This window comes from Tachysurus vachellii, chromosome 7 (genome assembly GCF_030014155.1).
Source record: "Tachysurus vachellii isolate PV-2020 chromosome 7, HZAU_Pvac_v1, whole genome shotgun sequence".
Lineage (NCBI taxonomy): Eukaryota > Metazoa > Chordata > Actinopteri > Siluriformes > Bagridae > Tachysurus > Tachysurus vachellii.
The window spans coordinates 19,804,848-19,831,514 of record NC_083466.1 but is presented as its reverse complement, the minus strand read 5'-3'; the positions used below and the strand labels follow the sequence as shown (position 1 = coordinate 19,831,514).

The 26,667-nt window shown below is 41.1% G+C and overlaps 1 protein-coding gene across 4 annotated transcripts in view; it reads right to left on the bottom strand.

The window, feature by feature from the left end:
- Window positions 1-21,937, bottom strand: part of htr2cl1 (5-hydroxytryptamine (serotonin) receptor 2C, G protein-coupled-like 1) — a 121,357-nt gene extending 99,420 nt beyond the window's left edge. For all 4 annotated transcript variants that reach the window (XM_060874808.1, XM_060874807.1, XM_060874810.1 and 1 more), the window contains exon 1: window positions 21,705-21,937. The gene's annotated coding sequence lies outside the window, so the exon portion shown is untranslated. The remainder of the gene's footprint in view (window positions 1-21,704) is intronic.
- Window positions 21,938-26,667: the final 4,730 nt, after the last annotated feature.

The following is a 26,667-nucleotide window of genomic DNA, read 5'->3' as shown; positions in this document are numbered from 1 at the left end:
TTCATGTCTGATAAACGATCATTCTTCTGTGGAAAGGGTTTGATTTGTTTGTTTAAGTTTAAAATGAAGTGTTCGGTTTCTTCACAAACATACAGGAGCATCAGCCGGTTCAAGACGACAGCTCAGAATCAAAATAGGCCTTAATGGTTTCTATGTTCTTCTCTAGGGGCAGTGGTGTGTGAAATGATGTGTGATTTCCCCCCTACAAAAAAAAAAAAAGTGGACGGCTATAAAATCTGGCAACGCACACCAACCTTGACAGCACTGGTGGGTCTGCCCACGCTGCTGGGCACAGCATACATAATTGTGCTGCAGAAAAGACAGAGGAGAGATCGAACCAGACAAAGAGTGAAAGACAAAGAGAACGAACGTGCAGACAGGAGGAAACTGTACACCAACACACTTCCAATTTAATATTCTGCCTTTTAATTAGCTGAATAACACTCAGTGAATTGTGCCTGATTTTTCTGCCTCAAGACAAACCTGGACCTCTCTACTGCCAAATTAAAGGCACAGGTACGGGTGCTCTACAAATTCCACATTCAAACACACGCACGACACAACCGAAAACACACACACACCCACACACCCACAAAAATAAAACAACTGGAGGGCTATCCGGAAGCAAACACACCTGTTTAAATATTCATATTCCATTTAGCACTCCTTTACTGAAAAATTTCCATCTGCAGCACTGGCGAGTGAGAGAGAGAGGAAGAGAGAGAGAGAGAGAGAGAGAGAGAGAGAGAGAGAGAGAGAGAAAGCTCACACACACACACACACAGAGTTACACACTCTCACACACAACTTTCCATCCACAATAATGCGCAGGCAAACACTCACCAAGCAAAACTGATGCAGCTCTACAGTGGGACAAACACTTCACACTTAGTACGACCGCCGGGAAAAAAAAAAAAAAGAAGAAGAAGATTTGACTATTTCTCTGTGACTCAGCATCCCCTTAATAAATGTATTTCCTGAAGTATTCACATTCACCTAGAATTATGGAGTGTAACAAATAGAATGAGCAGGCAGTCACAGGCAGAAATACGAGCATTCAGATGTGGAAAGCTGATATGCATGTCCCAGAAGAGATGCTGCTGGAATTGCGACTAAACGCGGCCCGACTACGCATCGACCCAGCGGCTTAATATTTATACAATCAACAAATGTGTTGTTTTTTTCTGTAATTAATCTTTGTGTCACTTATTGTTAAAATCAAGGGGTAAATAGAGCACTGAAATCCATTTCAGTTTCAGCTTGCAACAAAACAAATCCACAGAAAAAAAATGAAATAAATTCCACCATAATCATGTACAATTTCGCATCATTTCTACATTTCTTTTTTTTTTCCTGGATCAGCCATTCTGCCAGTGTGAGGTGCTGATTGCAACGTCGTCGAGTTGATGAATGAATAAACTGAATTTGGCGTAAGCGGATGACTGACTGGTCAGATTTGCTTTACATACTTATTTTAACGATCCGTACGTAACTAGCAAGCTGTTACCGAGAGCTAACCGTAGCCATGACACTAACCTTACTCCGTCACATATTACTTGACCATTCATGCTAAAGGGAGGTGCAATCCTGTGGCATGGCGGGACTGAGACTGAAAAACAGCTGTATCGTAATTAGGATCCTGAGATCTGAAATAGCTTCAGGCTAATATTAAATATTACAAGAGCCCGTATTTCTCATGCTCTGAGGTTCCAACATGAGACCTGTCAGATTTAAATCTTGAAAGAAAAGAAGAAAAGAAAGCTGGCAGCTAAATAGATGTTAACTGACAGGTGGATTAACAATTCCCATGATCTTATTAGGGCAGATTTAACTGGACTTCAAAGAGCCGAGGCAGAATTAAACCAAGAGTCGAGTGGTACAAGCTGTACAAGTGCGTTTCATAATTTATGGTGTAGTCGTATTGTCGATGCTGATTGGTCAGATGGTACTGATTAATTGTCTGTATCTGCAGCTCTGAGGTGTTTCATCTGAAAGGTAAATGAACTCATTTTGTATTAATTACCCCGGGCCAATGCGTAATCATTTCCATAAACAAAATGTCGGGAATTGATGATGTGGTCTAGCTGCCTGTGAATTAATATTTATTTTTCAGCTTTGTGAAAGTTAAAGGTCAACCTGTAACTTTAGGTTTGCCAACACAAGATATTCTCCAGAATGGAGGGCTTTGTACCTGCCGGTACCTGGTGGTTCCTCGATAACATGACAAGCTACGATTTTCCATTATATTAAGTTCATGGGGGTGTATAGGACATAGCTATAGAAAATATGCAGATGATTTCTAATCACACTATCTGATGTTTCCAGGTTAGGATGGCTTTCCTTTCGAGTCTGGTGGGAGTCGTGGCCTAAGAAGAGAGTTTGACTCCTAACCCTAAGGTTGTGGGTTCGAGTCTCAGGCCGGCAATACCACGAATGAGGTGCCCTGGAGCAAGGCAGTGAACAACCCCAAGGAATTGTTCACAGTGTGTGTGTTCACTGCTGTGTGTGTGCACTTTGGATGGGTTAAATGCAGAGATCGAATTCTGAGTATAGTTCATCATACTTGGCTGTATGTCACGTCACTCACTTATATAGTTTTAATATCGTCTCACTGAGTTTTTCTTGTCATTCTGCTTAGAGATACTTTTATACATTAAAAATATTAATCCTGAATTTATACGTTTTCTGTAAAGCTGCTTGTCCATTGTTAGAAATGCTATAGAAGAAAATGGAACTGGACTGAATTAAAGACAGGAATTAACCTACGCCATTTGGCAGACACCTTTATCTAGAGTGACGTACAAAGGATGGCATATTGTTGGCAGATTGCTTATGTAGAAAAGGAAACCATCTCTTTAGCACTGCACTTGCCATTGAGTTGTATATTAATTTCCTAAAACACCCCGTCTATTTTACTCCATACAAGATGAAGATCTCAAACTTGGAACAACAAAGTTCTGATAATCTCTTTTTCTGTTCCACCTCATTCTTTCCTCACAGCCTTATAATACGTTCATGAATATTATTTAACACCGCAAAGCATTCAAAAGTCCCACATGAAGAAACCAGTGACTCTTGTAAAACATGTGCTTCAGGATTTAACTATGCAGAGAACGTGTTCCTTTTGTCATGGGAGCTGGGGAGCATTCATCATGCTGACAGGTTTCCCTACAGGTCTCATTCCACCAACATCTGGGTGATGAAGATTTACTGCATGAACGTACGTTCCAGGATTCACACTAGATTAAATCTAATCGTGGCCTAAACCGGTGATTTTCCATCTATGGTTCTTTCTGGACTAGGACTAGGAATAATTTGTGCTAGAGCGCATATAAATTCTTATCCAGGAGCTGAAATAAGTCATAATAAACATGATATATATATATATATATATATACGCCACATCTGGAGGCTTTATTCACCTCTCATTGTCAAGGGTTTTGAAAATAGGCGCTTGAGTTAAACTACTATATGCAATGTCAACACATTGCTTCCTAAATTTGTGAAAATATTTTTATGTTCCATGTACGTCCAGCTACTCATACATATTCTACACACATACACACACACACACATACCAGAGCCGTCGAGGTATGTGAGACAAAAATAAGTTTATAAAGGAAGAAACCATCAGGAGATTTTTTCCCAGGAGTCTCTTTATGATTCTGTTTTCAGACCAGAAATCATTCACATTTACAGTGCTCTAATGCAGTCTGTCCTAAAACCAAAACAACACTTTGTCAAAGACTGAAATGCTCACCCTGTGCCGACTGAGACATAGGTCTAATTTATAGGTAGGAAAAGTATACACAGAAGTCTTATCCACTGTGTGCTAACAGTTTGGTGTGCTAACTTTAAAATGAATTGAGAACTACAGCATGGCACAGTGGTGCAAAGGGTAGCAGCGCTGCCTCACAGCTCCAGGGTTGCTCCTAAACACAGAGGGCTTTCACACAGGCAGTTTAGTCTGAAACAGTGCAGCATTCGCATAAAAAGTTGATAATGTAGAAGGTGTCGTGTGTAGCGGGAAGCGCACTGCGGTAAAGAACCTGAGAGTAGGAGGAGGCGTGAGTTCGGTTGATCAGGAACTGTGTCTCAGTCACCCTGAATGTGAACGCAACTCGGACTCGGGTCTGCAACTGTTCACAAAGTAAAGTAACCTGCACGTGTGTCCTGTAGTCAAGGACGACATCATTACTTTCTACGATACATGTAGCATGAGTGGCAGGGAAATGTTTTGGGACACAGAAGCGGTGGGGTGCATTACTGCACACATTAGCGCCATATACAGACTTGTGTTGTGTTCGTGTTTTCCATGTGTGTTTGTGCTAAAATAAGATAAACACAAGTGCACTGGGGTTCAATAGAAAGCGAGTCTGAAACCAGACCAATGCTGAAGTGAAGCCGGGAGCTTTGTACTCAGATTACACTCAGATTCAAATCACAGCGAATAATGCCCAGTGCAAAAACCCCCTCAGCTTACTGTCTGTGTTTAGGCTTCACATTTGGTGTGCATACATTTACCTGGGATTTCTAGTTTCCTCCCCAAAACATGTGTGTAGTGGTAAAGTGGCCCTGCACATTCAACACGTATTCCCATCGTGTGCTGTATGCCACCTATCGACATCATGTATGTATCTTTACATGAATTTTTTAATGCTTTGGGTTCAACAGCAGGATTGTGTTTGGCACAGTTTTGATTGTTTACACCACTTTCAGTTTTTTCACACTTCACTGTTTCTCACATTGTAAACCAGGATATTGAAGTGCTATATGACTACCGGATACACGTCCCAAGACACAAACGTTGTGGGACCAGTGTGCCTTACAAAGCAGCACAACAAGCTACTCATATATCCCTCTTTCTCTCTCTCTCTTTCTCTCGCTCGCAGCTTCTGAGCTTCCGAGGTAGCTTCGGTAATGCTCATCAGCAAACGTGACAAGAAAATGGTAGATTGTTACTGAGCTGTGGGTACCACAATTCTCAGTGGACAAAGTGTGCAGAATGGGATCACTACTCAGGAATGGTGGCCCATGAAGCTGTGTGTGTGTGTGTGTGTGTGTGTGTGTGTGTGTGTGTGTGTATGTGTGTGTTTGTGTTTGTGTCCAGACCAGATTGAGACTAAATGTTCTAAGCGTAGGACATATGACCTTGTTGGGACATTTCAATGCTAGTCTTTGCATCAATAATAATACGAATGGAATGCTAATGCTAATAATGCCTTACAGGGATAATAAAATAATTGTGTGTGTGTGTGTGTGGGTGTGTGTGTGTGATAAAGTATACCATACTTGTGTAGTTCAGTGTGGCACAGTGCTCAGTTAGCACAGGAGTCTATAAGTCTATGAGTCATGCTGCTAAAACTCTTGACTTTAGGGGATTCTATTATACAGCAGCAGCACCCATCCACTGAGTGCCATAGAGATAGGGATATTTCTCTTTTTCTCCTTGCAGCATCCACCCAAAGTCCCTCACAAAACAACCCTTAGAGGGGACAGACAGAGAGAGAGAGAGAGAGAGAGAGAGAGAGAGAGAGAGAGAGAGAGAGAGAGAGAGAGAGGGTGAGAAAGAAAGGGAGAGATGAAAAGAGCAGAATGGAGGAAGTGGAAGGTAACAAGAGACTGCAACCCACTGCGATAGGGACAGGAGAAGGAAGACAAACACAGACAGAAAAGGCAGGACAGAATGTGAATGAGAGTCTGAGTGGGACGGTGTGCTGGAATGAGCATCAATTGTGTGTGTGGGTGAGTGTGTCTGTGGCTGCAATATCCCCGATATAAACCCTTTACAACATTTATCTACGACGTTCCACTCCACAAGTCAGAATGCACACACATACACACACACACACACACACACACACACACAAATCTACATTTGTTTACAATATTATGCGTCTAAATATTAGGGAAGTAGCACAAAGTGTAGAGTAGATGGAAAGCAGGTAGATAAGCCAAGATCTCATTTCAGACACACTCACAGACCAGAATAACAATAAGTTTAGGAGAAGGAAACAGCAGCAATATACGCAAATGTTTGTGTGTGCTTGGGGCGTAGATGCGAAAGAAAGAAAGAAAGAAAGAAAGAAAGAAAGAAAGAAAGAAAGAAAGAAAGAAACCACTCAAGTCAGACACCCACCATGCCAAAAAAATCACAAGGACTACGTCCCGAAATGGATACTATATCTGTAATAAATAATATGTCAAATATTATGCTGAAATATGTACGCTATATAGAGGAATACCACTTAAATATCAGGGCCAATATCTAGCTACAATTGGCTTGCTATTGGCTCAATGCTTTTCAACGTTAGTGTCTGATCACATTCTCATTGAGCACAATGGAAAATTCTCCTTATAAAGACATCAAGCAGCCAAGCAAACAGAACTTTCCGGATTTTCCAAATGGCGAGTAGAAGGTCAATCAGATCTTAAAGCTCTGTCAGTGCTGCTGTTGAAATGGTGCCATGTTTTTTTTTTTGTATATAAGCACTCAACAATAAGATCTTAGGGGATTATTAATTAATCTAATTAATCTACTCTACTCTTTACTCTAATTAACAATTCAGCAACAAATTCCTGGCAAACTTTAGGATTCACTGTAACAAAGCAGCACCTACTTTCGCTGATACTACAGATAAGGTTCTTGACTAGGTTCCCTTTAGGGGTAACTCACCGCTGTGTCAAGGCTGATGCTATGGAAACGCTTCTTTGAGAATGTGTCTGAAACTCTGTGTGCACACACACCGAATTATTGGCTGGAAAGGACACGTGACGAAGGGAATATGTGCCAGCAAGTCCATTTAAGGGCATGTATGCCACATTACCCCAGGTTCTTTGTCTTCAGGAAATGCTCCATGTATTTTGGGTGTCAATTGTTTGTCCAGTCTGTCTAGACTAGGGTAAAAATTATATTTAAAAAGCGCTAGGGTAAATAAAAAAGAAATGTTGTTGCACAAATATTTTAAGAGTGTGAGAATGACACGCACCTCTACTTTAAAGGTGTACGTGGGCGCCATTGCTGCAAAAACTACGGCCCAGTTCTGGGGCCACCTCGGGTAGGCACCCCCTAGTCTATCTTTTTTTTGTGCTGCCAGGCAGCTGAGACCTGAGTTTCTGACCCTGAAGACGGCTTTGCTCCTTGGACTCCCACAAAAGAGTGGGAGATCTGCAGGCCCTGTCAGTCACCACTGCCTGCCCAGAATTTGTCCCTGGCATGTAACCCAAGGTGCCCAATACCAGCTGGTGACAACTGGTCATCCTACATTTACATTAACATTTACAGCATTTGCCAGACGCCCTTATCCAGAGCGACGTACATAAGTGCTTAAGTCTCTAACATTGAATACATTAATGCTGGCTCACTAAGTTACATACTTAAGATACCATGAGTTTAAAACATTTGTTCAAAGTTACAATGTAAAAGTGTTAAAGGTGTTTTTTTTTGTTTTTGTTTTTTAAATGCAAAAGATAATGAAAGAAGTGCTAGTTGAAGTGTTTCCTGAATAAGTAGGTCTTCAACCGCCGCTTGAAAATAGCCAGTGACTCAGCTGTCTGGACCTCTAGGGGAAGTTCATTCCACCACCTTGGTGCAGGTACAGAGAAGAGTCTTGTAGTATACTTGCTTCCTACACTCCTACTGTGCTCCAGCCCCATGAGCTGGTTGAACAGAGCAGGCTGCACTTGCTTTACCCAGTAAGGGCCTAGAAATCTTATGTCCACTGTTCAAGCTTGTTGCGTAAGTGCTCCTCCCGGTGTTGCTTCGCCTCTAGGCGTCAAAGCTCACTCCACTCACTATGGGTATCACCTCGTACAGTGCCCCGGCCAGGGGTGTTCCCCTTGAAGAAATTTGTGCTGCGGCAGGCCGCTCATCTCTGCACACCTTTAACAGGTTCTATAACCTGGACCTGGACCCCACTCCAGTGTCCCAGGTCCTTCAGGGCTATTGATCTGCTCCGCTCCCAGTCCGCTCATGTGCTTTCACGGTCTCTGGCACAGTCATCGGCTGGTGTGTGGCGGCATGGGTATTTAATTTCCCATAGTGTCAGCCTTGATGCAGTGTTGAGTTCCCTCAAAAGGGAACCACATCAGCTTATGTATGTAACCCGGTTCCCTAAGAAGGGAAAGAAACGCTTGCCACACCCCGGGCGTCTACTCATGCTTCCTTCTGACAAATAGTAATGTGTCATAGATGTCCTTATATGGACTTGCTGGTGTGTATTCCCTTAGTCACCTGTCATTATCAAGCCATTAATTTGGCATGTGTGCACACAGATCTTCAGACACAACTCAAAGAAGCATTCCAATAGCGTCAGCCTTGACACAGAGTCTCAGTGACGCGGGTTACATATATAACCTGGTGTAGTTACTAATAGTTCTAGACCTGTTATGTATTAGTAGTAATGTACTGTAGGATTAATGACTAATATAAAATTAGTAGAAGCATTAGAGGATTGCTAGTGTTCATGTCCTGAACCTGAACCACGTGCATGAGCTCTGTAATAAGTCACTAATAAGTTTATCATCAACTTTTATCATGTAACTTTTTCCTCCTTCACAGTTCTGCAGGCGTTTCTGAACTGAATTATTTTTCTCTTGCGCAGGTATCGTAACCAAAGCTTTGAGAATTTTAAAGTTTATTCTATAAGTGAAAAGAGGGAAAAACTGCGTTGCAGGATTTTATTCTGACTACAGAGCCAGAGCATCTCTGACATTTTGACAGCCAAGATCTGATTACAAGCTGAACTGTTTCGGCTTATGTCCATTTCACTCTGACACACAGCTATGCGATTTGATCAAAGGGTGTCATTCGCTGTGTGAGAAAATCACACTTAGTTAGCAAGGGTTTAGACTTTCTGGTGGACTATTTCTTAGGTTTTTTTTTTTTTATTATTTAGGGTTTTGTTATCACCACAGCACATATTAAACACAGGCTCCTTATCTAAATGAGACCTTTGTGAGCAGAAATAAATACATTTCCAGACTGTAAAAAAAAATCTTTATTTATGGCTAATAAAACTTAAATAGCAAATGTGTATGAAAAAATTGGGTGGGGGAGGTTTACAAAAAATCAAAACGTACTTCTACAATTTTTACATTACACTACCATTTACAGTACCATTACTGTATAGTTCTGGCAATCACAAGTGGCAGGTTTTTTTTTTTGTGTAAATGTGGCATATTGTTGGCCTGCATGTTTCGTGAAATACATGTGGTATCTTTTATGATTTATGGTTGGTATGACAAAGGATGCAATAAGCAGGAAAAGCCATATTTGGCCAATAGAACATCACAGTCACGGGTTTCCCAGACTACCACACACAGAAATGCATAATTATATGGCAGTTGTAACAACATTATCAAATCTGCAATTCAACTACTATATAATTACACTCTTTCAGACGCGGTCAAATGCTCTCACTGTCATAACAATGGACCCTGCAGACAAAAAAAAACACTAATCAAAACTGAAAAATGAAAAAGAAGTGGCACAGTGGTGTTGACCCAGAGCAAGGAAAAAAGTAAAATATTATTCAAATTCTGTCAAGAGTGAAACTTGATAAAGAGCCATGAACTGCTTCTAACTGGAGTTTAGAAAGAAAAGATGTCCAATCGGGAGAGATGGCAATCAGCATGCTGAAAGATATGAAAAGCATGACCTTTTCTGTTTTCTCTGACTGTCGGAGCCTCCAGACTTCCTTACTCTTTCATTCTCTCTCTTAATATTCTCTCTCTCCATCTCTCCTTCATTCACAAGCACTAGAGGGAAACACGCAATACTGCCCTTGACAATGTTCATTTTTTCAGCGTTCTGTTTCAGAAATGTTTGCATCTCAGTGTCATGTTTCATGATGACAAAGCACGTAATTCTAGCCTCTTATTTCCAGTCCAGGCTGTTAGTGATGTCGGCGAGAGCATTTAGTGGCTGTAAGGCATCACTCTGCTCATCTCCCGCTGAGATCACCCTGGAGAAAGTGGCGAAGACCTGACACCATAATGCCTGCTGCATTGTGAGCCACATACAAAGAGAGAGAGAGAGAGAGAGAGAGAGAGAGAGAGAGAGAGAGAGAGAGAGAGGAGGGATGGATAGAGAGAGAGAACTAAAAAGACAAGGACAGGGATTTACAGGTGGGTCGATACTGAGAGACGGAGAATGAAGGAGAGAAAAGAGAGAAGAATGGGATGGTAATAGCAATGTAAGTCCTTGGGGTGATAATGCACGTCCCCATATCCTACATCTCTCAGCATCAGCATGTGTTACAGCAGCAAGAATAAACCCACGGTGGAGTAAAATTTCTGAATAAAACTAAAAAAAAAAAAAAAAAATCACTGTTTGACACTGTTACTAGAAGGCTTTAAAAAATTCATGCATAAAGCCAAGAGCTCTGGATGTACTTGAGCTGCCTCACTGTCAACATTACCAATTCTAAACAAATACAAACACACTTTATAATGGACTCATATTTACATAGACTGGAATGCTCTTTCACCACCACCTCTTGTAAACGAAAATCAGACATTACAGCACTATATATTCCTGTTCAAAATAAACCAGGATACTGTAAGTCCTAACTGCTGCTGTAATCTTAAAGACTGTCCTGTGCTCATCCCAGGATTCTGAATCAACATGTTCACACTGAACCTCCTTTACTTTTCTATTCCTATCTATCTGTGTACTGTAATGATTTATAATCTGACTCTCTGGCAGCACCCAGTAGAGGATGGATTCCCTTTTTCACTTTGCTTGCTCTCTAGGTTCCTCTGAGGACATTTCCTCACCATTGTCTCCTCTGGCTTTCATTAGGGATCTAACTTTCTTTTACGTAGAGCTGCTTTGTGACAATCTACACTCTACAAATTAAACTGAATTGAAGATTGAACTGAACGTGCATTTATGTCTGCTCTGGTGTGCGTGGACGCCAGGCCTTGACAAAAGGCAATCAAACTGTCAATAACAGCAGCTTAATGCAATAACACGGATCCTTTAAATCGCTATACAGAGCTTTTTTATAGTCCTGCAATACATTTGTAATGAAGCACTATCCTGTACAGTTCTTTTTAACGAGGTCTTAAAATGGCTGCATGTTATTATATGTGTATTAATGATCATATGAAGAATCATATTAATACCCTATCCATGTGGTGGCCCTTCACATTTTGACATTTCCTACTATATGAGGTTTTTAAAGTTTAGTTCCGCATTACCTGGACTGAATTCTTTATTTCTTTTGCATACTGTATAGCTCACTGAGAAAATCATTCATTCCAAATCCACTCAAACTCACCCAGCCAACATCACTTTATAATCAAATCTACTGGTAGGAAAACAACATTTCTGCTAAACAGTAAAGACGTTAACAATGGGAAATGTGTTCTCACTTCATGAGCTTAAGTCACTCAGAATTTAACCCTGAGATTCACCGCCATCTCTTCTTATGACTGATAACTGTTACTGTAAGGAGGAGTCGTATGGCTGGTGATCCATTTGCAGCGTTTATTGTAAACCACTCGGAAACAGACAGGCAGGGTCAAACACGGCAGATATGATATCGAAGGATAGGCAAAATCAGAAACGAAAAAACAGGCAGGACGTCAGGGCAGGCAGCAAACAATCAGAGAATCAAGGCACAGAAACTGAGTCAAAAAAACGGAATCGAAACAGACAGGAAACGCTCAGAATGACTGTCAAAGCAAGTCGAAACATCGCACTGATGTCAAGTTCAAGTTCGTATTTATACCAGCCGGCTGATAGGCAACAGCTAGCACAGCAATCAGACTTCGCGATGGGTGTTGGGAGGTTGGGAGGCAGCTCCCAGTCGGCCAGGTATTCCAGGTGACCTCCTCGGCGTCTGGAGTCCAGTAGCTCGCGGACCCGGTACGCCTCTTCGTCGCCGACCAGGAGAGGCGCAGATGGATCGGTGGAGTCCTCTGAGTTTCTTGTCGGCTCCTCAGCGGGTTTCAAGGGGGAAGCGTGAAAGGTGGGGGAGATGCGGTATGTCGAAGGTAGCGCCAGGCTGTAAGAGACTGGGTTAATTCGCCTAGTGATCCGGAACTGACCCACATATCTGGGACTAAGCTTACGACAGGGCAGGTGGAGACGGAGGTTCTGGGTGGAGAGCCAGACCCACTGACCGGGTTGATAGTCGGGATGCTCTCGGCGATGTCTGTCGGCCTGCATCTTTTGTCTGCGAATGGCTCTCTGCAGCTGCCGATGTGCCGCGCTCCACGTCTCCTCGCTTCGGCAAAACCATTCGTTAATGGCCAGCAATTCGGAGGGTGTGCCGGACCACTGGCACAGAGGAGGCTGGAAGCCCAGGAGACACTGGAACGGGGTCAGGCCGGTGGCGGGTTTTATGAGGGAGTTTTGTGCGTACTTGGCCCACAGCAAGTATTTGCTCCAGTCGGCCTGATTGTTCTGGCAATATGAGCGGAGGAAGCGGATGAGTTCTTGATTCAGCCGTTCCGTCTGCCCATTGGCTTAAGGATGATACCCCGAGGTGAGGCTGATGTTGGCATTTGAAGACTGTTTGAAGAACGCCGACCAGACTCGCGATGTGAACTGGGGGCCTCGATCGGACACGATGTCTTCGGGCAGACCGTAGAAAAGGAAGACGAAATTACACAGAGCGTCGGCTGTTTTGAATGCCGTGGGGAGCTTTGGAAGGGGAATTAAACGGCACGCTTTAGAGAATCGGTCGATTACTGTGAAGATAACCGTGTAGTTGTTCGAGCGGGGTAGATCAGTGATGAAGCCGAGCGCGATGTGCGAAAAGGGTCGTTGTGGTGTCGGTAATGGCAGTAGTAAGCCTGCGGGGAGTTGATGAGAGGACTTAGAGGTGTTGCAGACAGCACAGCCCCGGTCAAATTCCCGTGCGTCCGCGGACAGAGACGGCCACTAAAACTGGTTCTGAGCTGGGTGCGTTGTTCCTGCGACGCCGGGATGGCCGGAGCTGGGAGTGGAGTGCAGGAGCTCCAGGAGGCTTGCGCGCAGATTCTCGGGCACGTGGGTTTTCGATGGAGGACATTCCGTAGGCGGTGCCGTTTGCGCGTTGGCCTGGGTGATTTCTGTCATAATATCCCACTGTATAGGTGCGAGGATGCGGGTCTCAGAGATGATGGGCTTGGGGGGGTGTCCAGGTCGGCCTCCCGGAACATCCGGGACAGGGCATCAGCTTTGGTGTTCTTGGTCCCCGGTCTATAGGTCACAACGAATTGAAAGCAAGTGAAGAACATGGCCCACCTCACCTGGCGCGGGTTTAGCGGCACGGAGATATTCAAGATTTCTATGATCGGTTAGAACAGTGAACGGATGTCGGGCGCCCTCCAGCCAGTGCCACCATTCTTCGAACACTGCGTTCATAGCTAGCAACTCGTGGTCCCCCACGTTGTAGTTACACTACGCCGGAGATAGTTTGCGTGAGAATTACGCACACGGGAACAACTTGACTGCCTAACCCAACATGTTTTCTTTACAGGCAGAAACCCAAATCAAAGATATAATATAGCCAAATTTCCACAGTGTTCTTGTGAAAAAAAAATTTCTGCTTTCTTATAGAAGCGATATCAAACTACATAATCAGCTGAACTCAATATTGGTCAAAACCAAAGATTTTTCCATAACTCATCAGTCACAGTGATATTCCTGCATGTTATACTAAATAAAGTGGCCAGACCAAATCACTTAAGTTTAATTTCAGGTTTCAGGTTTACTATCATGCGAATAAAGAGTGTCTAAGCGTTGATATGCAGTGAAATTTGTATGCTACATTTGTACACAGCTACACAAACAATGTGTGCAGTCATAAAGAGGCTTAGTGGGTGATATTGCAAAAGCCCAATACTATAAATGATTACAAAATATAAAAGCTAATACAGTACAATCGAGCATTTTGGTGTAAATAAATACATAATTTCTATAGAAAGTACACTGCATTGGCAACATTCCTCAAACACACATGTATCTGAAAGAAATCATTACGTGGTACTCAACGTTTATCATCTGTACCCAATTTACAGTGCATCATGGGTAAAATATAGTGAACTCTCCAGAAAGTATAATGGTTCGTTGAGAGTTTGGACAACACTAAACCGCTGACTTTAAATAGTCCACTGTATGACGATGAAGGAAAGAATTCAACCACAGTTACAGATCTTAAAATACACAGTCAGTTACATGCTTGAAGAGCATTTCAAACATTTGGTAACAACTACATGTATTTTTACGGTTTTAGCCCCGTCTAATCATCCATCATAGAAAAACAGCTTAGAGCAGGTTGCGCATGGACGTTTGAATTTAAACTGTGCTTAATTGGCCCTCCCCTGGTTAGTCGACCTAAACAATCTCTAGTATGTTCTTCAGTGACCCCATCGAATGAGTATGCTTGTTGTTTATCTAGCAATTTATAATTTATGCCAGTGTTGTCACTCCTGACACAAATGGCTCACAGGTGGAACTGAAAACTGAACTGAAGAGAATGTGTCTCCGTGTCAAACAAATCTGTCTAATAAGCACATACACACACACACATCATCATCAACATCATCATCATCATCATCCACCCGCTGGGTCAATATTCTACCCTTTTCTACTACATTTTAATTCCTTGTCACACAATGGTAAGCCAAGAAAATCCCACCAGCTCTTTGTGTATTGATGAAACCTGCTCTCGGTTTGTTCAATACGTTCGGCACTGACCTATAAATCTGTTAAGTCTTAAACATACAAACAAACGTAGCAGTGATTAAGCACTGTTATATCACAGAGCAGCAGTGCATCATGACCATGGATTTCAGTGAGGCAGGACGACATTGATGATGACATAGCCTCAAACGAAATTAAGTCGAGAGGCTAGCACTTGACTTATGCTACAGGCTACAATCTAGTGAACTGTTAGAGTAACTCCGTAACAGGCAGTTGACATTTAACTACATACAGTTATCCAGAACACAGTCGAGGAGCTCGTTTTCAGCGGATTTAGAAGCAGCAGTTTATTTACATTATAAACTCCTCTTTCCTTTCATAATAGTTGCAATACATTGCGTCTTTCGTTAAAAAACAGTTTGGACATCAGACACATTTTCAATTTGCCTTTGTTTGTAGAAATATATTCTTGGCAGCTGTTTAACTTGGCAACGCTGTCCTGCCCACTGAAAACATGTGAGAATGACGCAGTGTGATTACTGATCAATCAGTTTCTATTAGCAGTGGTTGTGGTTCACTTTTCTCACCACTAGGGGCAATAATATTTCTAGAGTCAGCAGCACTGCCACAGGACATATAGAGAGGTGAGCAAGTCACTTCAAATCAGCTTTTATCTGTGAAAGACTAACATTATTTAAATCATTAGTCACTCAAAATGGTTCATTTGTATTTCAATTTAAAATGTATTTGGCTCTAGAATAAGGACATTAAGGAGATCAGAACAGCTGATATAATTTATAAAGTAGGTTTGTTCTCATGGATGAGCAGCTACGGATGAACCGCCACTGCCCTAGCTATAGCAAATATTCGGTTCTGATTGGTCGAAAAAGTGTTGATTCATTTTCTATAACAGCAGCTCTGAGAGTCATCTATAAGGAAATCCCAGGTTAGTTCTAACACACTCTTTCAAATACATATATAACCGTTTCTACAGTACAATGCCTTCATTGGCACACATACTCTCAACAAAAAATAGTTTTACTCTATTGCTGTGAAGCTGTGTGTAAGGTGACGTTTATTTATAAAAGTGTCTGCACCTAAAGTAAAGCTGTTCCTTCATGTTTTCTGTAGATGACAGACCGTGTACGCAGTTTCTCGGTTATGTGACAAGCTGGAATTTTGTTCTTCTAATTAGCTTGAGTGAAAGAAAACAAAAAAAGAGGGGCTGGTGAGGGAGTGACTGTTTATTGCCGTAATAAGGAAAGTGTTAACGGGAACCAATTTGTACTGCAGATGTTCCATGGCATTAAGCATAACAATAAATGAATATAATGCATTCTGTGTCCTTCTTTATAAAAAAGTAATTTAAGAGGAGTAAAAGATGCTGTTATTGGAAAATAAATTTCACAGAGTTAACCGTTACTCATATAAAACAAACCATGTTGTGTTTATACCATTTATATATACAGTATATTCTCCTTATAAATACTGTATATTCCTTGTATGCACATCTGACACAATCTGCTTTTTCAAACTGGTGTTGCAGAAATGTATTAGATTTATATGGTAGATTTATATGCATACTATTTGCTATAAAACAAGATCTTGGCAGCCGACCAGATTGGTAACACTGTCATTAACTGTCCTTTCAGTTGAAAACGGTTCATGAGGCGAGTATAAAGCAGTGTGTTTACTGCCTTTATTGTTCTTCATTAGCATTTGGTGTGGTTCATTATTAGCCACCACTAGGTGTAATAGTAGCTGTTAAGTGAGCACACAGCCTGGAAAGATGAGCAAACCAACTGATTGAACATATCTTGCATACTGTATACTTCATAACAATAATGTTACATGTTCTGCATAGCAGCTTATTGGTGGCTCAGACAGAGCGTATGGTTTACAGGTGATGAAACGATGACTGGAATGTGAGCACATCATGTATTTATATTCCGTACAGTCAGTTCAAGGTCACCAATCTTTTCCCAGTTTCCCGTTGAAACACGTGTGATGGATAGACAGAAAGCAGGCGTGAGTCATGACGGGTCAGCGACCTGCGATTCTGTGTAGTGTAGTGTATTTCCAGGCCGCTGTATGGAAATGTTTTTTTATGGAACATTGCAAAGTGCGAAGCTGGAATGTTTGGGGTTGTTGCGGTGGTCCAAAGAAACAGTAACTCATGCGCTAACCAAAGAACAAAGTCAATTCCAACTGCTGTTCCATTACATTTTATAAGCTATAAAATCAGTATGATATTGATGTATTATGTCGTTGTTTATGTTCTTCCTTTCCAACAAAGATGAAAACCAAGAACACTAGGTTGATGTTTATGTAACTTTAATAGGCAATGAATTAGGAGAGAAAAGCAGTAAACTGTAGAATCTGCACACCCTGTATGTGTGTGTGTGTGTGTGTGTGTGTGTGTGTGTGTGTGTGTGTGTGTGTGTGTGTGTGTGTGCGTGTGTGTGTGGTGTGTGTGTGTGCGTGTGTGTGGTGTGTGTGGTGTGAGTGGTGTATGTGTGAGTGGTGTATGTGTGTGTGGTGTGAGTGTGTGTGGTGTGTGTGTGTGTGCGCGTGTGTGTGTGTGAGTGTGGTGTGTGTGTGGTGTGAGTGGTGTGAGTGTGTGGTGTATGTGTGTGTGGTGTGTGTGTGTGTGTGTGTGTGTGTGTGGTGTGTGTGTGTGTGTGGTGTGAGTGTGTGTGTTTGTGTGTGGTGTGAGTGTGTGTGAGTGTGGTGTGTGTGTGGTGTGAGTGGTGTGAGTGTGTGGTGTATGAGTGTGTGGTGTGTGTGTGTGTGTGTGTGGTGTGTGTGTGTGTGTGTGGTGTGAGTGTGTGTGTTTGTGTGTGGTGTGAGTGTGTATGTGTGTGGTGTGTGTGTGTGGTGTGAGTGTGTGTGTGTGTGGTGTGTGTGTGGTGTGAGTGTGTGTGTGTGTGTGTGTGTGTGTGGTGTGTGTGTGTGGTGTGAGTGTGTGTGTTTGTGTGTGGTGTGAGTGTGTATGTGTGTGTGGTGTGTGTGTGGTGTGAGTGTGTATGTGTGTATGTGTGTGGTGTGTGTGTGTGTGGTGTGAGTGTGTATGAGTGTGTGGTGTAAGTGAATGAAGCGGATAAAAGCAAAGTGAGAAAAGAGAAGGAGACCAGCAGTGCAGTATGCTGTCAGTTTAAACAACAATTAAACACTGCATGCTGGTGAGCACACGCTGTTATTTAATTTCCTAATGGACTAAATCCCTAATGCAGAACTGTAAACACAACACGGGGGGTCAAATAATCTCAGCACGTTCCCGACATTAGATTTTATACACACCTGCAAAGTCTGCCATGGGTAATCTCTAACATGGACACAGAGATGATCACTTTCGTTCTGCTGAGCAATTTCTGGCACTGTTCCATTATTTGTCCAGTCCTACATTAGCTGTCATGTTAAACCGAAGCAGTGTTGACGTGGGCAGGGATCAGACATACAGAGTAATGTCTGCGTTCCCACACCTGCAGGTTGGGAGTTGACGACCAAAGAGACTTCCCTGAGTGCTCGCACACAGCTCTGCTCCCCAGAGACGGGCCACCGTGACAGGTTGGCTGTTTTCCGCAGCTTGCCTCTGCAGCTACGTTAAAGGGAGGAGCTGCCAGGTCGCAGCCACACGACCAGACAGGAACTGATGGGAAAGGAAGAGAAAGAGCTCCCTTGTGCATGCAATGCAAATATTTACTTACACATTCAGAGGCGGTGCATGCATCAATATTCGTGCTGGTCTGTGTTTGAACAAGAACGCTAGCTTGATTGAGACATTCAGGCGCGCTGGCACGGACATATGAGTAACTGGCAGCCTTAACCATGCAGATGAGGGGCTGTTAGAGTAAAAAATGGCTTACAGTTTAAATTAGCGTGATCATTGGAAAGTTTATTGACATCCTTATCCAACTGCACACTCATCCTGTATGCAATTCCGGCACTGCGTATCGATCAGTCTACGTGCACATGCTGCAAGTCCCGATATGCTATCTTAAACAAATCAGGGAATTAATAGCCAATTTAAAAGTGTGTTTCATACAAAAACAGAAAACACCGCTACAAGAAAAGGAGCAGACTCTATCTTGTTTTATTGTCAGCAATCATACACGCACACTCAAACACAAGTTCTCCAGCGTGAACAAGCAGCGACAACTTCAAGAAAGGTATTTTGGAGCTCCTTCCATTTGCAGTGACAAGTCAAATCAGTCCTGACAGATCGGAGACTGGGCTCACCCCGAGCCGCTGACAAGCTCTAATGCTCACAATAAGCTGCTCGTTAATATTTATGAGAAACTCCACAGAGACCTAGCCAGTCTGAGCCTCTGATCAAGTCAAACAGAACGCAAGTATTAGAAGACGACGATGAAGTTCCTGATCAAGCACCAGAACAGGAACATGAAGGAAATAGTCATCTTTCAGTGACCGTGCAAACAATTCATTCATTTATTTGTTCCTGTTCAGATACACTTTATCCTGTTCAGGGTCACTGGAATCCGAATCCGGAGACTAAACTGGGAACGCTGGACGTGACACAGGATTACACCACCGACTAAAAGCCAGTCAAATACTGACAAGTTTTTGGACAGTCAGAGTCTACCAGAGATCCCAGATGAAACACACAAGAACACAGGGAGAACCTCAGGAACTACAGCTGTTGTCAATTGGACCACCAGTTTATTTTAAAGGTACTGTAGAATCTTCAGATTTCCAAAGTGGTTAAAGCATTTACCCTTCAGTGTCTTCTCCAGAGCCACACCCTCAAAACCACAAGAGTGTCAACAGTGAGGACATCTGAATTCCAGTGCAAAAGGAAGAGCTTCCTGATTGGTTGGATGGCTGTACAGTATATCGTCCATCATTTGTTTTCTCATCTCCCTGCAGAGCCCAGATCACCACACAGAGTTTTCCTGAATGGTCAGCTGATGGTGATCCACATCATTTGTTTGTTGTGACAGAGACCAGTTTTCTTCCAAGCAGATATTTCAATATATTAACTAAAATTTCTTTAATATATGAATTGAAACTCCAACTTACCCAGAGTGATGTTATGCGCTCAGGTCACATGATGACGTCCTGTAGAAAGCACGTCAAAGCTGCAGTAGGCGGGGTTTTCTGTGTGTGTGTTTGTATGTGTGTGTGTGTGTGTGTGTGTGTGTGTGTGTGTGTGTGTGTGTGTGCACTGTCAAATATTGGATTTTGTACATGCTACCTGAGTGCTGAAAACCTGGATTAACCAGGGATTTTGTGTGACCTTCTAGTCTTAATTGCCTGATGAGAGCACTAAAAAAATCCAATATACAAAATCCAGCACACACAAACAGCTTTAATACCCATGTAAATTGGGCCAAAGAATTTTTATTTTGCCAGGAAACAGAAGTTAACAGAGGGACACGGAGAGAAACAATGTGACGCAGTGAGACTGGGCAGAGAAAACGGGTTAATCCTGGATAACATCTTCACATTGAAAAAAAAAAGCGTGATCACATACAAGACAGAACCTGGTGATTTGCATCATCAACCATTTGCACCATACATGTTTCGTTCTCTTTCTATTTATCCCCTGATTCCCCTGATCACCCCAAGGACTCGCTTTTCCATTATCCTCCAGTTGTTCATCCTTCTCTCTCTCCCTCTCTCTCTCTCTCTGGTAAATGAAACATTTTATGCAGCCCACTTCAATGACAGGTGGCAACATGTCAGCACAAACTCACATTGGCATTGAAGTTGCAACTTAAAAAAAATTCCACGTCATTAAATGGGCAGATGAAAAGGAAGTTAATCAGGTGATCTTGATTCTCATTACTCTTGGCACAGCCAGCAATAACAAGTGAATGTGCTTGCAGTGATCCGTAGCCGGTTACATGCACCAGGCTGGAGATTTCAGGCAGGCTTTAGCACCTCAATATCATTTAAAAGCAGGATCGTATATATATATATATATATATATATATATATATATATATATATATATATATATATATATATATATTTTTTTTTTATTTATTAACTTTTGTATTATTTGTTAATCATTACCACAATACTTATATCAGTCCAGACATGGTATAACGATGTAGTATAATAACAAATACTTATAAACAATTTATTATTTTTCTGAAATGTGTGAGAACATTGACCGTTGACCTGAACATCCTGCCTCTGCTGATGACTCTTTCTGTGTGTGTGTGTGTGTGTGTGGGTGTATATGTGTTTGTGTGTGTGCGTGTGTATGTGTGTGTGTGCGTATATGTGTGTGTATATGTGTTTGTGTGTATTTGTTTTTGTGTGTATATGTGTTTGTGTGCGTGTATGTGTGTGTATGTGTGTGTGTGTGTGTGTGTGTGTGTGTGTGTGTGTGTGTGTGTGTGTGTGTGTGTGTGTGTGTGTGTGTGTGTGTGTGTGTGTGTGTGTGATGAATCACTGCATGGAGACAGGCTTCAGCAATGTTTAAGGAACTGAAGCTGGGTTTTAGACCAGGACTTTAACACTGATACTAAAACCAACACATTTCTTTTCTGAAACCGGAATCTAACCAACACAAAACTCACAAAAACAACCACCTGCCTGTGCATCATTATTACCTAATTACACTAGACGCATAATAACAAACGCCAAGCGCGCATTGTAGGCTTAGCTGTAGCGGAGCTCGTGCTCTTCAGTAAAACTAAGAGTGTTCTGTGCTCGTAACAAAGCGATAGGTTCAATAAGCACCCGTTCTCGGTGTGGTGTATACAGTATTACTTTTTCCACCCAGTCTTGTGCTCCTGGTGCGCGCGGAGTTCACACACACACACACACACACACACACACACACCGTGTGAAACCGTGTCAATAAAATGTCTTCAATAAATGATAACAGTTTACACACAGACTGAAGAGTCCGAAATGTTTAAAAACAACAATATTAGACTTAATAGTTTACTGTGTAGCAATAAAACTGGCTTCAAACTACAGTACAGCAGCTGGCTGTGGTGTCGGATGTAGTCCAGGTGTTGTTTAGAAATAAAGAAAGAAAGAAAGAAAGAAAGAAAGAAAGAAAGAAAGAAAGAAATAAACTCACCCGTTAACATGCTGTGCCTTATTGCCTCAGTACCTTAGTGTCTCATTGCCTCAGAGTCTCGGTGCCTCAGTGCCTCATTGCCTCAGTGTCTCATTGCCTCAGTGTCCACTTCTTCTTGACTCCCAGGTTTCATGTCCAACTCGGTCCGCTTTCCGCCTCTCAGGGGTTCATTCACGGATTCCTTCACAGGTCGCGCGGCGGGACGCTGAAGGTCCGACTCGCTCCTTCAGACACTAGACACTGAAGCAGGAGCGGAGCGCGCGCCCCGGTGTGCAACGTCACTGGTTGTGCGCGAACGCGAGCACGCCGCCAGACCGAACCACAGCGCGTGCAGCGCATCAACCTCTCCAACAGTTCTGTGGCGCGCGGAAAAAACGAGGTGGTGCTGGAGATATTATCCGACTGTCTGTTGAGCAGCTTAGAAAAAAATAAAATAAATAAAAAATACGTGTCGATTCCTGCCTTTAATCAACCTGCCTATTAGCCTGTTATGGTTAGATTGTAAGCCGCTTTGTTTTTTGCTCTCAGCAACATCGCGGTAGCCTAAGGCGCGTGCAGAGGTGTCGAGGTATGACAGATGGATACGGCTGTGTGAAAGGATTCGTTTGATTTCAATGAACCTAAAATGCGTTCTGCATTTGAAACACTCACTATAAGTAACAGCATTAATTCAGTGCACATTACTGCAGTGCAATCAATTCACCAAAGCACAGCATGTGGCAAGGTCAAACAACATCAACTTCAATGCTAGGGTTTAAAAAGGAGCCAGAGGAAAGCTTAGCTCCATATGAGCTCCTATAATCCTATAAAAGTAATAAAAACAAGCCATATCGATTTATAAAGCATTCTTTAATTTAGTGCAGTTCTCTTTTTTTATTTTAACTTTAAATGTATTTATTTTAGTTCTGTATAGAAAAGTAATCAAATCCATGAAGCTGACCTTTCTGTAATCTAAGCATACAATGCAGGTATTTGGAGGAAACCAGAGAATCTGGAGGAAACCCTGGAGCACAGGGACAACATGAAAGCATCACACACACACACACACACACAAACACACACACACACACACACAGTAGAGAGACAATCGCACCCTCAATCCTGAGGTGCGAGGCAAACATCATTCAGAGGAAAAAACATTGAATCTCAAGTTTTCGGGCTTTCTGAGACAAAAAAATTGTAATATTAAAAAAGAAAGAAAGAAAGAAAGAAAATAGGGAGAAAATATTGTAAGTTAAGTGATAACAAGAGCTAACTTGATTTGTGGACATTCCACAATTTTAAATGAACCTATACACAAAATAAAATAATAATACCAATAATAATAATAATAATAATAATAATAATAATAATAATAATAATAATAATAAGAAGAAGAAGAATTATTATTATTATTATTATTATTATTATTATTATTATTATTACTGAAATTCTATGACAATTTGCTGTAATATAAGAAGAATAAAATAAATATTGTGAAATAATCAACATTGGCATGGCAACGCAAACTCTGCTGTGTCAGGCTGCATCACATCATCTCATTGTTGATTATTTTCCTGTAACTGCATATCTCCAAATGTCTTTTTTCTAACATGGTTCTTCATGTGTTTTCCAGAGATAAAAACAGAAACAAACAAACAAACAAACCCAATACAGATATTAAATAAACACGTTGTAACACAAAGCTCATGTAAGGCATGTGCACGTTTGTACATTCTGAATTACTGCTTAGAAAATCGACATACATCTATCAGAATGAGTGTGAATTCATGCTAATAGAGCTATCAACGAATACCAGAGCAAGGAAAATAACTCTAGGGTAATATAGAAATGCATTTATAAAATGAATTCCAAAGAAAATCATTTAAATGAGATTGACACATGTAAAAGGCTGTGCTTTCTATCATACTTTTATTAGGCTGATAGCAGTGTGACATAGCGGTGTGAAATCCCCATAGTGAGAGGTTAATAACTAAATAATACAAATATTAATGCATTTGGTCAAGAAAGCAGTTTTTATCTTGTTTGTGAACTGGGCTACTTGGTTTCTTGCTTCTGATTTCTGTTATAATTTAGTTGACTGCAAAAGAAATGTCTCTTAATACATACATGGTTAACCTGTTTACTTTGTTGTTCATGAATGTGAGGAAATCAATTCAAACTATTGATGTATCATCATCTGACGCTACTGTATATAATGTGTTTTTTTAGTTTTCCAGTGTCAGAGGTATGGATGTGGAGCAGACGTGTTTTGCTTACTCCAAGATGAAGTTCATGCCCAATTTAGCATTATATCTTGTGAAAGTCCCCTCATGCACTGTGTGATTTGACAAAGCAGTGGCTACAATGTGTGTGTAAGTGAAGATATAGGCACTTCACTTCAGCTTTGTGAACTAATTCATAGAAAATATGAGCAAAACCTAGATGGCCCGTAGTTGAAGGTGATGAGAAACTCTCATTAGCCTGTGTGTGTATGGAGTAAGATTGAAATTTCAGACATTATGGCATCGATCCAGCACTGAGTGCTGTGCTAAATGACACAGAATCGGTGAGGTGCTCACTGATAGAGCTCTTAGAGCAGTGGTGACAGATTATACGTGACAATTGACCTTCTTCTTCACCTGAAGCAGAGGTTAAGCAGGGCTGAATGCTCACATAGATTCTGTCTCAGTAGATCTGATAAGTAGACTGATAATCTGTCAGGATGAATGATCTTATAGATTCTTTTTTGTCTCTTACTTAAATTGAAAAGCAATGTTTAAACATTAAAAATCAGGATAAAGTAAGAAAAAAATCAATTTCAAATTGGATGGAAATACACCTTATATCAAAAGATCAATAATGAATTGTTTTAATTAATATTAGTGAGGTTATTGGAATTACATAAAGTATAAATGAGATCTCAGATAGCAACTGGAATGAATGAGGACAGAGTGATTGGGTTTTCGTTACTTGTTGAATGAATGAATGAATTTACAAAAAACATATAAGCAAACAAATGCACAAACAAATTGAACAAATGAATAAAAGAATGAATGAATAAAAATGAATTAATCAATCGATGAATAAACAGACAAATGAATGAGCATCCAAACAACCAAATAAGCGAATGATTGAACTAATAAATACATGAAAAAATAACAAATGAATGAAAGAATGAATAAAGAAATGAAGGAACAGAAAAAATACAAACCAACAAGGAAATAAATAAATGGATAAACAAAGATATGTACAAACAAAATGAATGAATGAATGAATGAATGAATGAATGAATGAACGGATAAATGAATGAATGAATGAATGAATGAATGAATGAATGAATGAATGGCAAGGCTGGGTTAGCATACAGCTGAACCCACATCACTGTACCTCTGTCTCACACACAGGTTTGTAGCTTAAAGTTACATAATGGTACTGTGTGGAGTTTGCACCAACTGTCACTACACACATAAACACCACACACACTCTTACCTTAGAACAATGATGTTAAGTATTTACCCTGCTTGTACCTCGCACTCCCAGAATACATGATAACATGGTATTCAGTGCAATAAGAAGACAAGATAATAATAGCAAACACTACATGCAACATTTGAATCTCCATACAAAAGTTGAAACATCTAATTTAACTTGTCTGCATGCCTTACTGCCTGTGCTTTCCATGAACGTTTAAAGAGCATCCAACCAGCAGCAAGTTTTTGCCGTGTCTTTTTCTCAGCACGCATGGCGGAGAATATGAATAGATAAATAAAGTCCAAATGATTTTCTATTTCCACCAAATAAAATGAGTGTCAAAAGAACGATGCAAATTCGGAAAGCCTGAGCCACCTGAGAACATCCTACAAAGATGCTCGATAGTGTCTTGCTTGAAGATGTGTTCCTGAATTATTCTGTTTCCTTTCCCTTTCAGGGCTTTTGCTGAAAAAAATGTTTCTAATTCCTTCAGGAAATACATATTGCTGCTCTCTAAAACACAGAACCCTGGATGGCACCGATGGAAAACATATACAAGGATAACCAAAATGGCTGGAAGAAAGCTATTCCTTTGTGTCCTTTTGTGCCAGCAAGCATGACTGATGCAGTCATCAGGGATAATAGTAAAAGATATTAAAGCCAGACGTCATCTGTTTCGAGACAAGGAACAGCAAATTTCTCCCTAGACTTCTTCTACTTATAGAAATATACAATTCTTACCTAGTAAGGCAAGGCAAGTTTATTTGTATAGCACATTTCATACACAGAGGTCATTCAAAGTGCTTTACACAGAAATTAGAAAACAATTTATAAGAGAGAAAAAAAATATATGTAAAAATAAGAGACACATGATAAAATCATAATAAAAACGAACAATTAAAAAAATAAATGTGATTCAATAAGAACAGTTTAAAATATGTTAAAAAGAATAAAACAGGAGTAAAAGTGATTAGGATAAAAAGTGCAGTCAGTGTGAAGCAGCACAGTGATCATTCAGTAAATGCAGAGTTAAACAGATGTGTTTTTAATCTTGATTTAAAAGTGTCTACTGTTGAAGCACATCTGATCTCTTCTGGAAGCTGATTCCAGCTATAGGTGGCATAAGAACTAAATGCTGACGCACCTTGTTTTGAGTGAACCCTTGGTATCTCTAACTAACCTGATCCTAATGATCTGAGTAGTCTGCTTGGTTTATATTCAGTTAGCATATCTGTAATGTATTTCGGTCCTAAGCCATGAAGTGATTTATAAACGAGTAACAATACTTTAAAATCTATTGTAAATGTAACTGGAAGCCAGTGTAAGGCCCTGAGTACATGCAGGATTATCCCACAACTACTGTATGTTGGTAATGGGATTCTTTTCCTTTTCCCGTGTGCTGCAGCAGAAGTCAATTAGTGTCATAAGCACATGATGTTCGCAGTCAATCACTGAACTCCTGCTGGATATAGAAAACATTTATAAGATTAGTGAGAAATGAGATGAAAAA